This window comes from Marmota flaviventris, chromosome 9, assembly GCF_047511675.1.
Source record: "Marmota flaviventris isolate mMarFla1 chromosome 9, mMarFla1.hap1, whole genome shotgun sequence".
NCBI lineage: Eukaryota > Metazoa > Chordata > Mammalia > Rodentia > Sciuridae > Marmota > Marmota flaviventris.
The window spans coordinates 8,344,342-8,359,213 of record NC_092506.1 but is presented as its reverse complement, the minus strand read 5'-3'; the positions used below and the strand labels follow the sequence as shown (position 1 = coordinate 8,359,213).

At 61.7% G+C, this 14,872-nt stretch overlaps 2 protein-coding genes across 4 annotated transcripts in view; one reads left to right on the top strand and one right to left on the bottom strand.

Moving 5' to 3' along the window:
• Nucleotides 1–14,872, bottom strand: part of Macrod1 (mono-ADP ribosylhydrolase 1) — a 137,714-nt gene that overhangs the window by 73,490 nt on the left and 49,352 nt on the right. The window lies entirely within an intron of this gene.
• The window catches only part of Flrt1 (fibronectin leucine rich transmembrane protein 1), a 69,886-nt gene that overhangs the window by 42,553 nt on the left and 12,461 nt on the right, over nt 1–14,872 (top strand). Inside the window, exon 2 of the mRNA XM_027944054.2 lies at nt 13,891–14,828. The gene's annotated coding sequence lies outside the window, so the exon portion shown is untranslated. The remainder of the gene's footprint in view (nt 1–13,890; nt 14,829–14,872) is intronic.

The window sequence follows — 14,872 nt, the reverse complement described above, 5'->3', positions numbered from 1 at the left end:
CAAGGCCCCAGGTCCCCAGCTGAGCAGTGGGCACCGCCTTCCCGTCAGAAGCCAGGGAGGAAGGAGAGAGGTCCCAGGGCGGGAAGAGGTGCTTCCCAGGGGCCACTCCACCCCCACGGAGGCCAGGCGTCCCTCCCTGCCCCACAGAGTGAGTGGCAGGAGCCCCGGGGTGTTGGGAGAGGGGGCTGCTCTGCCGCTGTCCCCCCCTGGGGCTCTGGGGCTGGGAGTGAGCTAAGTCTGCCCTGGGAGGCTGGACTAGGCAGGCCACCATGCTGGGGGGCCAGGACTCAGCAGGTGAGCCCCAGGCCCTGCAGGCAGAGGGCTTCCTCTGTTTATTCGCTGTAGTTCGGGTGTAAGGTGCCCACACCCAGCCCCAAGACTTACAGCCCCAGCTCAGAGAGCAAGACATTCCCTGTGGCCCTGCATGGCCCGCCTCCCTCTCCACTGCCAGCTGTATACTCTTCAGTCGGAGCTGCCTTCCCTCTCCCACTGTGCCCCATGTTCTCAGGATGGACAAAGTCCAGGCCCCTTCCCCACTGACCTGCCCTATGCTGGGCTTCCCACCACACACCCCAAAGGCAGCCTTCCTCCTGCCCCTGGGCCTTTGCATGTGCCGCTGCTGCTGTTGGGGTGCTTTTCCTCTCCCTGCAGCCTCACTTTCTTCCTGACTCCCTTCTTGCCCTCAGTCATGCTGTATGTGTCCAGCCATGTTTAGGGAAGAGAGATGGGGGAGGGAGGAGCGAAGGAGGAAGATCACGGTGTTGGTGTCTCGGTGCACTGAGGTCAGCAGGCTGGGCCAACAGAGCAGCCAGCGGAGGGGAGTGGAAGCGGACCCGCACTCCTCGGCCGCCCTGTGAGGCCTGCAGCTGCAGCAGGGATGGCGGTAGCTGGAGCCCTGGGCCCTTCCAGCCATGGGAGCAGACCTGGTTTCTCTCCAAGGACGCGTGCGGAGGCCACCAGAGAAGCCTTTCCATGAGGGCGATGACCCCAGGCATGGCCCACAGCTCCTAACTCGGGTGTCCAGCTGCCCCAGACCCGCTCCCTGTCCCTCCGCCAGCCCTGCCTGTGGGTCCCGGCAGCAGCTGTTTCCACGTGTGGCTGCCACGGGGATTACTCCCCAAAGGTGCGCCTCCTCCCGCGGGGCACGGTTAGCGCCACAGTAACCACTGTCATTCACCCGCTCCTGCACACGGGCCACAAAGACATCACAGTAAATGGTGGCACGGAGAAGGGTGGCCCCAGATCTGCAGGTCTGGCGGAGATGCACCTGTGCACACCCGGGGCCCCACCTTCCTGGGGACACCCCTGCCCGCTCCTGGGGACGGGGCTTCCCTTCCGCCAAACCCCCCCAGCCCCACCAGCCTGGCCTGTAGCCCCTTCCACCTCTGATCAGCCCCCAAGAGCCCCCAAAGCCCGCTCTCCTCAGGACTCCTGGCAGGACAACAGGGCGGGTTCGGCTGACTGAGGGTCCCCTTGGGAGCTCCCACCAAGAAGGCCACATTCCAGTTGGGTGTGGGGCGCACACCTGTAATCCCAGTTCTCAGCACCCAGGAGGCTGAGGCAGGAGGATTGCAAGCTCAAGGCCAACCTGGGCAACTTGAAGAGACCTTGTCTCCAATCCAAGAGGGCTGAGGACTTAGCTCTGCGGCGGAGCAAAGGAAGGAAGGGAGGAGGGAGAGGGAGGGCGGAGAGGCAGCACAGCCCCGAGCCCCCTGGGTGGTGCTGGCCACACCTCCCACCACCAAGGCCCCCGGCGGCAGCACCAGGTAGGGATCCAGGTCCCGGGGTGCGAGGTCAGCAGCACCTTTCAGGCTTCAAGGCCCACGTGTGGACGCAGCTGGGGCTGGAGGTTGGGGCTGGACGCATGGCCCAGTCCGCCATCTCTGCAGTGCCATGGTCTTTGGACCACTCTCCCGGGGTCTGTTTCAGAAGATCAGGAAACAGGTGGGCCAAGGCCTGGATCCCCCTTTCTGGGCAGGGGTGAGGCAGAGAGGCCTGGGTCATGGGGGAGGGGTGTCCAGGCCTTGTGAGCTGAGGGGAGCCCCTCAGGCTGGCCCTGGGAAGGGTGAGGCCAGAGCCCAGGGGCCTGGCCCAGGTCACCCACAGTGTAGAAATTCCTGAGGAGGCGGAGGCCCTGCATGGGCCGGGGCAGGGGAGGCCAGATAGGAGGCCCGTGGTGCTGCCCCCCTGGCTGCCTGCTCTCCTGCCACCTCCCCTCGCTCCTCATAGGCACTTGACCCTCCTCCTGCCCCCACTGAGGGCACAGGGACTAAGTGCTCAGCAGAAATCAAGTTGAGCCACCTGAGGCCTCATCCTCCAGGTGAACCCATGAAGCCACTGCCTCCCTGGGGGAGGGCCAGCCACTAGGGAGCCATAGCCCGGAGCCGGGAACTGCAGCTGCGTCAGAGGCTCAGCTACAGTCCAGGGCGGGCGACCAGCTGTCTGGTTTGCCCAAAGTCTGTGCCTGAACTAGAAACGTCCTGGTCAAACTGGAACTCCACCATCTCCCAGCCTCTCCCGCGTGCGTCCTGGAGGTGCTGCCGGCCTCCTGGAGCTGGACTGGGGTCCTACCAGGTGTGGGCCCTGGGACAGGCCCTCCCCGGCTCCCTGAGGGTTCCCCCAGCCTCCTCCCTGCCCCCCTCCCAAGTGCTGATTGCATGGTAGGGGTCTTAGAAAACACTTGGAAACTGGGAGGATGTCCTCAGAACAAGTAAGTCCCCCCAGCTGCAGCCCACCTGCTCCTGGAGCTGATGGGGTGACATCTGATAGAAGCTGGCCTGGGCCTGGCACAGAGTAGGGCCAGGTGAGGGAGGAAGAAAGAGGGGCCCTGCCAGGGCTGAGGGGAGGGACAAGGCCCCCACGCAGGTCTCTGTTGTAGAAGGTCCTGCCACCATGGAGATGGTCCTGCCACCAGGAAAAGAGCAAGGACCAGGACTCTGGACCCCACTCTGCCCTGTGTGACTTTGGGCAGGGCACTGAACCTCTCTGAGCCTCAGTTTGCCCCACTCTAGTGTCAGGGGGTTGAATCAGGTGGTGCCTGAACAGTCCAGCAGTATGACAGATCCCAAGTGACAAATTAGAAGGGCAAGATGATGGCTGTGACTGGGACCCAACGGTCGTGCCATCCTGTACCCAGAGCCTTCTAGAGGGAGGCCAGAGAAGTGAAGACATAGGGGCTGGAGACGCATCCCCCTGGCACCTTCCCAAGCCCCAGCAGCCACGGCCTGGGGGTGGGTGCTGGGAAGTGAAACCGGTGCCTCAGCGCCAGCACCAGGCCAGGCGTGAGGGCCGGGCCTAGCCACCCCGGGAAGGATGGCGGGGTGTCCTCCCGACCAGGAGCCTAATAGCCAGAGTTATTCATCGTCGTGTTCCTCGTGGGAGGAAAGCCACAGATAAGGAAGTGCAGGCGGCAGGGCACAGTTACTGAGCCCGGAGCTGTATCTCCCCACTGGCTCGCTCCCCGGCTGGCTTCGCTCCATGGCGACTTAGGATGCTGCTCCACGGGGAGCGGGAGGTGGGCTAATGGCCACCTCTGCTTACAGCCCTGGGCTGGCTCTGCAGCTCACAGGTGGCTGGGGCAGGACCGGATGCAGGGGGAGGATGTGGGAGAAGGGGACAGTGAGACCTGGGCAGGACCCACAGCCTTGGACCAGGGGCGTCCAGCAGTTGGAGCACTGGGCAGCCCAGGTTTCGTCCCTGGCCACCAAGACACCCTCTGCGGCAGAGGAGCCACCAGATAAAATGAGGGCAGGGGCTGCAGCAAGTCCCCACCAAGTCTCTCGGGGCTCCTCTCACATGGGGCTGGGCAAAAGCACAGCCTGCAATGGGCTTAGCGCTTGGGCTCAGGAAAAACCTCGGGTGGGCTGGGAGGCAGGGAGGCCGCGAGGCCAGGGAAAGGGATGAGCCAGACATGCAGGCCAGGGGACTCTGGAGGAAACGGCAGCAGGGTAGCACCTGGGCCAGGGCTCAGGCTTCGGCTCTGGTCCCCCTGGTCAGGGACTGTGGGCCTGACCCATTGCAGGAGGAAAGGTGAGCCTCCAGCCCTCACAGCTCTCAGGGCGGGGCACGAGTCTCCAGCTGCATGGCGGCTTTTACCCTGCCCTGGGGGCCGCCAGGGCTGATTTAGGTTTACGTAGGGATTTCATCATGTTTCTTCTTCTGTTGAGTTTCCTGCTGTTACAATTTCATTCTTCCCTTTGGGGATTTAAGGATGTTAAACTGGGCTGCGGTGGGGGTGGCTCCTTGGTATGGGGGAGGAGGTTGGGGAGGAGGGGCCTGTGGGGAGGCGGGGCCTGGAAGGAGGAGCCTGAGGAGGAGGGGCCTGAGGAGGAGCCTGAGGAGGAGGACCTGCAGGAGAGGGGCCTGGGAGGAGGAGCCTACAGGAGAGGGGCCTGGGAAGGAGGAGGAACCTTGGGGAAGGAGCCTGCAGGGGAGGGGCCTGGGAGGAGCCTGTGGTGCCCTATAGCCAGGGCTTTGGCTGGGAGCTATGGCTGGGAGCAAGAGGGGGTTGCCCGGGCACCTGGCAGAGGGAAGAGGCCTCCCTGGCACACTGCCCCCAAGGCTATAATAGTGGCTTATGGATGCACAGGAAACCCGGCTGGCCCGGTCCTCTGGTGCTCACATGGTACCCGGTGCAACCCTCTCCACAGGCCTGGGATGCTGCTCCCATCCTGCCCCCATCACACAGATAAGGACATTGATGCCCAGAGACAGTAAGACACTTGCCCCATGTAACAAGCTATTACTGATCTTCCTACAATGGCCCTCCTGATGGCAGGAGGCACCCCGGGAGGCAGCTGGGACCCAGAGTCATTGGAGCTTGTCCAGGGTTATCTAGTTGAGCCCTCCATCTGGCCGCACCTCCCTTGGACTGTGACAAACACACTGCGGGTAGTGGGGTCACAGAGGTCCCCTCTGGGCATGCTCAGGCTGCAGCAGGGACACCGGGGCAGCTGTCCTACAGGACACCAGCTCCGTGAGGGGGGCCACGTGGTCTTACAGAGCTGGGGGAATCTCATGTGCAAACGGGAGGCAGGAGGCAGCCTGACCCCCAGCTCTGTGTGCGAGCTGTGCTGGCGACGGAGCCAGCACCCACACGTAGTACGCAGGCTCCCCACCACTGAGCGCACCCCAGCCCTGGCCACCCACTCAATTGACAGGACACCTCCCGAGCCAGGGCCTTTGGCACACCCCACGTCGGCCCAAGGCCATCACCTGTCTGGTGCTGTCCCAGCCTGCGTCAGGAGCAGCGTGTCCTGGGTGGCTGGTGTCCTGGCACAGCCTTCATCCAGCCCCCAGAGATGGCTCTGGAAAGAGGCTTCTTGAGGCTCTGCCCCAAGTAGTGCCCCCTGTTCTCGTCTTTTCTTTCTGCCTGGCTCTTAAAAAAAATTAAGCGCGGATGGTTTCATCTGGGGAGAATTAGTATTCCAGGCAGGGACCTGGGATGTGACGGGAATGTCAAGGCTGCAGCCACAGAGCTGGAGGGGAGGGAAGAGGGGCCGGGCCTGGCAGCCGAGTGGGGGCAGAGGGCGCTGATCCTGTCTGAGGAGGTATGGACGCCCCGGGGACCAGCTGCTTCGGCCTGCCAAGACTCCCTGGGGAGGTCAGGCCAGGTGTGGACAGAGGGTTTGCCACAGATCCAGGACAGGAGGAGGAGATGGTGCAACTCATTGCAGAAACCACGTCTGGCTTGGACCTGTGGCTTTCTGTGGCCCCACCCCAGCTCATCACACCCCCACCCCCATGTGCATGCCTACTGTGTGCTGAGCAAAGGCCAGGAACCAGAAGAGGGCAGGGGCAGGCCTGTCCTCACTACGGCACGCCACCGACACAAAGCCCCTGTGTGACACACAGAGGTCACCAAAGACAGGTTAAATGGCTGCATGGACATCACGCAGCACCTCCCAAAGATTGACAGGTGTCACAAAAAAATAAAGTCAGCTGGTAATGACTGGAGCCAACCAACTGAGATGGGCATCTTTGCCTGGGACTTTCAGAACCTTTAATTGCTAAGGTACCTTGGGGACCTACAGAGGGACCTGGTTCTGCCACCTGAGTGTAGATCTTTTGTCCCTGGCCCCACAGGAAAGGTTGTTGTGGCCCTAAGGGCACACAGCAGAAACAAGAATGGGTTTGCCATCAGGCTCTGCACTGTATGACCCTGGGCAGGTTCCTGAACATCTCTGTTCCCTTAGATGCAAAACTGAAATGGTCTTGGTGTAGCTGAGTCCTTCCCAGAACATCCTCCTGGCCCTTCTAGATGCTGGGCCCCCGGAACACATCAGACGTTTTTCCTCTGGACCTAGAGTACCAAGGACAGGGTCTGCCCTCTGTCCTGTGCTGGGCTGAATGTCTGTGGGCACTTCTCACCTGCATCTTGTGGAGCCCAGAACCCAACAGTGTTCCTGCTTGATGTGACCAGGGCGGAGGCAGGGAGGGGGCGGTATGGATATCACCTTCATTGTGTGGTCTATTCCTCCTTTAATGCAGCCTGTCCAGGAACGAGGGCCAGGTGTTCCTCTGTATCTGGAAGAGTCAGCCATCTTGCTCCACAGAGAAGGCCAGGCTGAGAGACAGCAGAGTGCAGGGGGCCTCAGTGGCCCAGAAAAGAAGCTGGGGGCAGAGGGGGGTCAGGGAAGTCTGCCTGGAGGAGAGGACAGTTGTCAGAGCCGAGTGGTAGGTGCCCGGAGTGAAGGTCTTTTTATTCAGGGCCTCATGCACGCGAGGCAAATGCTGTACCCTGAGCCACATCCCTGGCCCTGAAGACCTCTGGGTTCCCTGGTCCTGCTGTCTAGTTACTCACATCCTGGGACAGAGCCCCCAGAAGCCACCCACGCAGAGACAGCATGGAGACAGGCTGTGTTGTGGGCTGCCCAGGGGGTCCACGGAAACGGAAGTCACAGCCAGGTCAGGCCCAGGAGGGGCTGCAGCCCAGTGCCCCCTCCCTGGCCTGCACCCTCCGAGGGCCTGCAGCAGCCGTCGGGATGGGGCAGGGCCGGGCCCTGGCACCGCAGGCTCGAAGGTGCCTGGTTAGCTGCTGCTTCAAAGAGGTTCATTATGAACAAAGCGACGGCGGATCTTTTCCCTTTTCCTTCTCTCCTTAAAGCAGGCGCCCAGCTGAAAGGGAAGCCACCGTGAGAGGCCATAAGGAAACCCCAAGGAAAGGCCGTGCGGTGCCGGGAAGGCCGCAGCCCCGTCCACCCGGGCTGGCTGGGTTATTTACTTAAAAATCCTCCCCTCCCCTCCCCCGCTCAGCCGGCCCCTGGGCTGGCTGTAAGTCCTTTTGAAGTGTTACAACCATTTTCTCCTCTTTCAATTAACAACAAGAAAAGGAACTAATAGCTTCCTGGGCTCCTCGCTGTAAATATGAACACAGCCTGGCCCTCTGCTGCTCTCCAGGGCCGAGGTGCGCTGTCGGGAAGGAGCGCGGGTGGGCGATTTCCAACACACAGGCGAAAATCCCCTGGCACGGGCTTCTGACGGTGCAGGGAAATGGGAGCGCTGGGGGGCGGGGAGCTGGGCGAGGGGCCCGTCCCCAGGCTGGCACAGCAGTGCGGAAGGAAGCACAGAAACGAGGCTGTGGGGGGACACTTCCGGAGGGAGAGGCAGCGCCCTCCATCTACACCTGGGTCGCCTGCGCACAGCTGGAGCGTGGCCCAGCTGTGGCTTTGAGTGTGCTTGGTGGCAGACATCTGAGGACTGGCCGCTGAGGGGCAGGGTGCTGATGGTCCCCAGGGGTGCACACTGGGCCCCCCAGCACCAGCACAGGGCCCCTGGGGAGGCTGGAAGTCTGGGGTCCTAACCTGCATTGGGGAATTGGAGGCTGGGGGGGGCAGGGCCTGCAGAGAAAGGGAGCAGACACCCTGTGCAGAGGCTGGGTTCCCTGAAACCCCTTCAGCCTTCTCCAGGGAAGCCTCTGTGACTATGGCCCTCTCCCCGTGCCTGTCAGCCCTGAGGCACATCCTGTGGTGGCCAGCTAAGTGCCCCCCAAACATCTGTTTGAGAGCAACAGTGCTCTACCTGCTGTGGCGCACACCTGTGGTCCCAGAGACTTTGGAGGCTGAGGCAGGAGGATTGTAAGATCAAGGCCAGCCTCAGAAACTTAGCAAGACCCTATCTCAAAATTAAAAATATAAAGGTCGGGATGTGGCTCAGTGGTAGAGTGCCCTGGGTTCAACCCCTGGTACCAAGCAAAAGCTGCCGCGTGTGGACAGCACAGGCCTGTCTCGCAGCCAGGGCTGCCAGGGACTTGTGCAGGGGCCTCAGCCCAGGCAGCCAGAGGGGGCCAGGCCTGCCTCCTCTAGGGGGCCAGCTAAGGCCGCCACAGCAGGGCAGGGCAGGGCGGGCAGGTCACTAAGCCAGCAAGATTGCCGGCAGAAGCCGCCTACTTTACTGAAATCCAAAGTCGTGACCTTGGCTGGTGGCACCAGACACATCATCGCAGGCTCCCTCTAGGCTCCTTGCAGACCCTCCTGGTGAGGTCGGAGGATGAGCTGCCTCCCTCCTGGGAGCCCCAGGCAGAGGCCCAGGCCATCTTCTGGGCCTAGAGTCACTGAGGGCAAAGGAGCCGGCCAGGGGAGGGCTACCGCGCCCCCACCACGTGCACAGCCCCCTTGGGGTCTCCTCCTCCAGAGGCCGAGGACAGCCGCCTGTCCCTCCGTGAGCCTGGAGGAGTGCACACTGCCCTGGGCCAGCCCTACGCGGTGCCCACTCTCCTCTCGCCCGGGCTTGGAGGAGGTTTCAAAGGCAGGAGAGCCCTCAGATGCGCTCCCCTGCCCCCCGCCGCCCAGGGGTGACGTTCTAGATCCCCTGCATGGTGGGGGCAGCACCTGCAGACTTGGGGCCTCGGCTCCACCTGGGGCCTGGCAGAAGGAGGACTCTGAGCCCAGCAATGCAGGGCCCCATGGGATGGGCAGCTGGCAGGTGGCCGCCTACCGTCCATCCCCATGTGACCTGGCCCAGCACTAGGGGACAGGAGTGAAGTCCCAGGCCAAGAAAGGAAGGAGGGACCAAGGAAGGAAAAGGAGGGAGACAGGAAGGTCCATTCAGTGGCCGAAGTCCCGTGTTATGTCCTTCAGAGCGACCATGGCCCAGAAGAGGCCTAGGGGCCCCAGAACTCTCATCTGCGCTGAGCCCTGCCCCATCGCCCATTTCCCCAGCATCTGTCTCTGAGGGTGGGCACTGGCAAGGGTCCAGGCTGCTGGCTGGGCAGTGTGGGCTCCCACGGCCACCCACGGCCAGCTGCCACACTCGTGCGCACGCCCATCGCCCATTGTCCCTGGAAGTCTGGGTGTCGTCAGGAAACTGTCTAATTAGCAGAGTGGAGGTTCACACCGCCTAAGCAGCCTCTCGCCTCCACCCCTCAGAGCTGCCCAGCCAGGCCCCGGGGCCAGGGATGGAGGGGGCAGGGAGACTCGGCTCACAGGAGCCTCCTGCTGCCTGCCGCTGCTCCAAGCCCATGACCTGCTCCAGCTGCCCAGGGACTGTGGGCCACAGCTCAGGGCCAGGCTGGGAGCCCCACAGCCGGCCAACTCTCCACAATGCTCCCAGAGGCACTCAATTGCCCTCCAGTGAAAAGGATGGGGTCCACTTGGCCCGCAGGCCTGTCTTCAGGGAGAACCACAGAAGCTCCCAAGTCACTCGAGGGGAGACAGTTCAGCCCTGCCTGGGCACCCTTGGAGGCTCCCCGCTCCCCTCAGTATGAAAACCAGGCCCCTCAGCACCGCCTGCAAAGCTCCCCCAAGACCAGGCTCCCCTCTCCCACTTCAGCTCAGTGATTTGGCTCTGGGTCCGTCCGCCTGCCCAACGTACCCCGCCCCGCTTTGCACACGCTGTTCCCTTGGCCTGAAATACTCTTCCCATCATTTCCCATCACGCTGACCTCGTTCCAGGAGCCATCCCAGTCCCGAATGCAAAAGCCTTCCCTGGCGTGCGGCCCCAGCCCCAGCCCTCTGCCCCTGCTGCCCTCCGGGGACAGGAGCATGACCGCGGGCACTGGCATTAGGGAGGAGCAACCACTCTCGGTGATGGGGCGGAAAGAACAGGCCCTGTGGCTGGCTGTCCTGGCGGGGGGAGTCTGCAGCCACGGAACAAACTCCGGGTCTGATCACAAAGGGCCTTTTCATCTATAAAGGTCAGATTCGGATGCTGACCTCAGCCTGGAAGTCCAAATGAAAGCGCACCGGGTCTCGCGGCTCGCTCCCGCGCCGACCTGCCGACAAGGATCTAAACTCTGCCCCCTTCAACTCGGGGCAGCTCTGCCCAGGGAGGGGCCGACACCTTGATCACTTCAAATGCCGCTCTGCTAGGTCACCCGCCACAAAGCCCCCCTGGGCGTCCAGCGGCACATCCCAGGCATCTGATTAATGACACGCACAGATAAATCTGTCCCCAAGAGCTATAGGTGGAAACCAAACAGGAGGGCTAATTGCTAATCTAGGACTGGTATCAGGGAGCGGCCTGGCTGGAGGCAGCCAAGAACTGTAAAGCTGAAGACCGCCTCCACTCTGGAGGGAAGCCCTGGCCGCCAAAGGTGGGCACAGCTCTGGAAGGAGGACGGGTGGCCAAGAGGGACACCTGGGGCCGTGTCTGTCCCACTTTGCATTGCCACTGAGCTCATGTGAGTCTGAGGACCCCAGACCACGGCAACGTCTTCCCCAGGACGTCTCCTGGGACGTCCCCCACAGGCTGGGCAAGGTGGCGCCCTTGTATGTCTCAGGCCAGACTCCTGCAAGTGGGGGGCTTTCCCGTGAGGCTGCAGCCCCCTGGAGTACAGGGGCTCCTCTTGGGATCCCCAGTGTCTTGTACAGTGCCTGGAGCATGACTGGACTCGGCCTATTATTGCTAAGTGGGTGGAGAGCTGGATGGATGGGTGGATGGACAGAAGAACGGAGGGAGGCAGGGCTGGGGGCTGCCTGGGGGGCCTCGGTGCCGTTAGCTCTGTCGCCTGGGCCTGGAGCTGCAGGGGGGGGGGCTGCTCTGGGAGTCTGGAGCACCAGCTTTTCTGCAGGTCAAGGTTGTATAATCCGGGACATGTCCCTTTCCACCTTGTCAGCCTGCACCATGAGGTGGTCCTCCCTATTCTGCCAGCTGTGTTGGGCTGTTCCAGGCTCAGAGGAGATGGCAAAGCAGAAATTACTGGAACAGGGTAAGGTGCACGTTTCCCTGTGGGGAATGGACGGGCAGATCTGGCCAAAATGCAAAACGAGGTGCAGATCTGCGGGACTGGGGGCTTGGCTGGCTTCTTTCCTTCTTCTTCTTCTTCTTCTTTTTTTTGAACCCAGCAGGGCTTAGCCACTGAGCCACATCCCCAGCTTTTATTTGTATTTTATTTAGACAGGGTCTCGTGAGTTGCTTAGGGCCATGCTAACTGGCTGAGGCTGGCTTTGAACTCAGGATCCTCCTGCCTCAGCCTCCCAAGCCACTGGGATCATAGGCATGTGCCACCTGGCCCAGTTTGCTCTTTCCTTTCAAATTTCTTTTAATGCAACCGTGATGTTGTTGTTAGTAACAAAATAAAATTGTGTAAGCATGTCAGAAAAAGAGGGGGGGGGTGTTTTTTGGTGCAGAGACCTGGAGCCTGTGGGAACAGAGAAGGCCCAGGTAAGAGGGGCTCCACAGAGCTGTCACCTCTCCAGAGTCTAAAGAGGCCCCCACTCCTGATCCCTTGGGACCCCATGGGTCCTTTTGTCCTTGGCTGACCCAACTGATCATGCGGCAAGTCTGCCCAGAGCCGTGAGCTTTGCCGCTGTGGCTTTACCAACCCAGTACGCTGTGGGTGCCGGGGCTCTGGCGGAGGCGTCTGCCAGGCAGACACATTTACATATGTATTCCTGGGCCGCATTTGGTTCAGTGAATGCAGGTGGCCACTGATGATCGTCATTATGCCGCCCCACGTGGGGAGAGCCACAGCGGTGCCCAAAGCTCATGCTTCCCAACCACTACCAGCCAGGCTCACTTGGAAAGCCCATGCACCCCCCACGCCCACGTGGCCCCACTCACCCGTGGTGGGGACCTCCAGGAGCCCAGTATCTGCACATCAGGGTTACCAGGAGGCTTGGCAGGATGCGGGGGATGGGTGGGGGGCCAGCAGGGAAGGCTGACCAGGGTGTGCAAAGCTGGACAGGCCCACCGAGAGCCTGGCTCAGACCCTTGGTTTTCGAAATGAGGAAGCAGAATGAGAGTTTGCTGGGTGCACTTATTAAGCACCTTCTGTGTGCACGGTACAGAGCCAGGTGCTGGAAGATCCAGTCTTACATCCTCCCTTGAAGCCAGGGAGCTCACTTCCTGTGCTATGTCACTGCAATCATGCTTAGTGGGGCCACGTGCCTGGAGAGGGAAGGTGGCGATATCGCAGGGAGGGAGGGAGGGTGACGTCTGAGAGGATGCTCATGGGAGGGGAGCAGCAAAGGGATGGGCCTGTGTTAGGAGATGTCCACGGGTGGGCTGCGCAGGGCCAGGCCCTGGGAGGCCCTGGAGGACTTCCCAGTGTGCCTGTCCCCAGAGCCCTGGGTGGCGCTAAGGGGGAACATACCTGTGTATGAGCCGCCTCCTTCCTGGATTTGCAATCTCAAAGGCAGAGGGTGGTTTGTGTCTGTCGTGGGGAGGCGGCTGGAGTTTCTGGGCTCCCAGGACTCCATCTCCACGTACTGAGGCCCAGTCGCCCCACCCCCACCCCAGCAACAAAACAATTTCCTGGCCTGGCCAAGGAGGCAGGTGACCTCATTGGACTCTTTCCACCTCTCACTTTCACAGAGAAATTACAATTTATAATTGGATGAATCGCACCGGTGGGGACAGCATGAGAGCTCGTACTGCAGTCTCCTGCCCTCCCTGGGGCCCCGGCCACCTGCCCACCTCACCTGCAGTGCTGGCCAGGCCTGGCCCCTCAGGATTCCCCCCACAAAGCCTGCTGGCCTCAGGCCTCCTGCCACCTGTCTCCAGAAGCCCCGCCTTACCTTGGCAGCCCCCTCGCCCTGACACGCGTTCTTGCCCCGTGTTCCCGGCCGGCGGTGTACTCATGAGCAGCCACCTGGGGTGTGGTGCCTGGGTGCCTGGTTTTTGTTTGTAATCGACCCTAGACAATGAGCATTTCTCAAATCAGCCACCTCTGGCCCCAAAAAGAAAAGCCCCCAGAGGCAGCTGAGCCCCTCTGGATCTGATTTAAACCAGCGCTTCTGCTCTCAGATGTGTCATGAAAGCCCTTTTCCAAAGCGGGGGCCCCATGGGGAACCGGACACCGAGGCCCAGGCCTTTCACACGCCACGCTAATGAGGGGTGGCGTGGGGGGCTCTGGTTTTGTTTTAGGATTCCCAAGAACAGCCTGTCCTGACCCTGGGTCTCTGCAAAAGGGCAGAGCAGTGGAATTGTGCAGGACTGACCCCACCTAAGAAATGGGGTGGCCTCACACCAGCAGCCAGGGACACCAAGACCTACTTCCCAGATCCCCGGTGATCCTACTTCCCAGTCGGAAAAGCAGCTTGTTCTGGAAGCCTGGGCTGTAGTGGTCCAGTTGGAGCCTTTGAATGACATTTACCAAGAGGGGCAGGTGCTGGGGAAACAGCCAGCCCTGGGCTGGGCGGGTGGCCCTGCTCTTCCCATTCCTTCTGCCCCAGGGAAAAGGAAACCAGGTAGATCTAAGGAAGGGCCCTGGGCCTTATCTGGGTTTGGAAAGAGATGGGAGATGCGGAACAGTGATCCCAGTAGGTCCCTGGCTCCTAGGGAAGTGACATTCAAGAAAACAGGCTCTGGGCTGGCGGTGTTGCTCAGAGGGAAATTATTTGCCTGGACTGTGCCAGGCCCTGGGTCTGCAGCCCAGGCTGCCCCCGCCCTGCAAGTGGTACCGCCGGGCCTCGCCTCCTTGGGCCTGATGGCTTGTGTTGTTTTTGGCAGGTGAGGAGGCAGGGAGTCGGTGAGAAGGACTCTTCTTTGGAAGACAAGACCAGGGAGTGAAGCTGGAATAGCCCCCCCCCCAAGCAAGAGAAGCTTCTCCACAAACAGGGGCAGCCAAGCGAGACCGAGCCCCCGGCAGCCCAAAGCATCTTTCCAAGCAGGGCCCGTGGGGCCTGACAGCTCAGGGGCCCAGTCAGCGGCTCAGGCCCGTGAACGTCTGAACTCCTCGGTGGGGGGGCGGCCCCTCCCTCCCTGGAGGCCAGCCTGAGTGGCAGGAATCCCGATTCTTTGGAGAGCGGCTTCCTCTCAGCTCTGTCACGCAAGAACGCTCTCTGCACCAACCCATTCTGCCAAGTGACTTAAAGGGATTTAAAAAAGAAAAAAAAATGTGGTAAAGAAAAAGGGGGTAAAAGCCACGCAGCCGCCTTTCAGAGGAGGTGGCCGCCTGCAGACAAAGGGCAAAAGTTGAAAGAGGGCCGTGGAAGTGATGGAAGTGACAGGCAGCCAGGCTGCTCCCCGGATGGGCACCGGTCGGTAGGGCATGCCCCAGGAGCAGGAGGTCAGAACGCCCGCAGGCCCCGCCCGGGAGCCCCCCAGGCCGCGGGGCTGCCCCTGTGCACTCCGAGCGCACGACCCTTGCTGCAGGAGGAGCCAGCGGCGCCCCAGGTCGAGGACCACAAGGATGCTGCCTGGGACCTGCAGCCTTGCCTGAACTGGGCAGGGGAGCCCGGAAGTCAGAGGCACAGGGTCCCTCTCCGCGTCCCCACGTGCCGCAGCAGCACTGCCCACCACCCAGGTCTGCAGGCTATAACCAGAGCGGGCTTGGCCTGTTGGGGCCCTGGGGCAGGAATGTGAGAGCAGCCCGCTGCCCAGCCCGCAGGAGCCCCTGGAGCAAGACCCCAGTCGTACCACAGGCTCCAGTGACAGCCGTGAAGGAGGTAAGATGGAGGGAGGTGGAGGTGGAAGGGCCCAGGATGGCCCT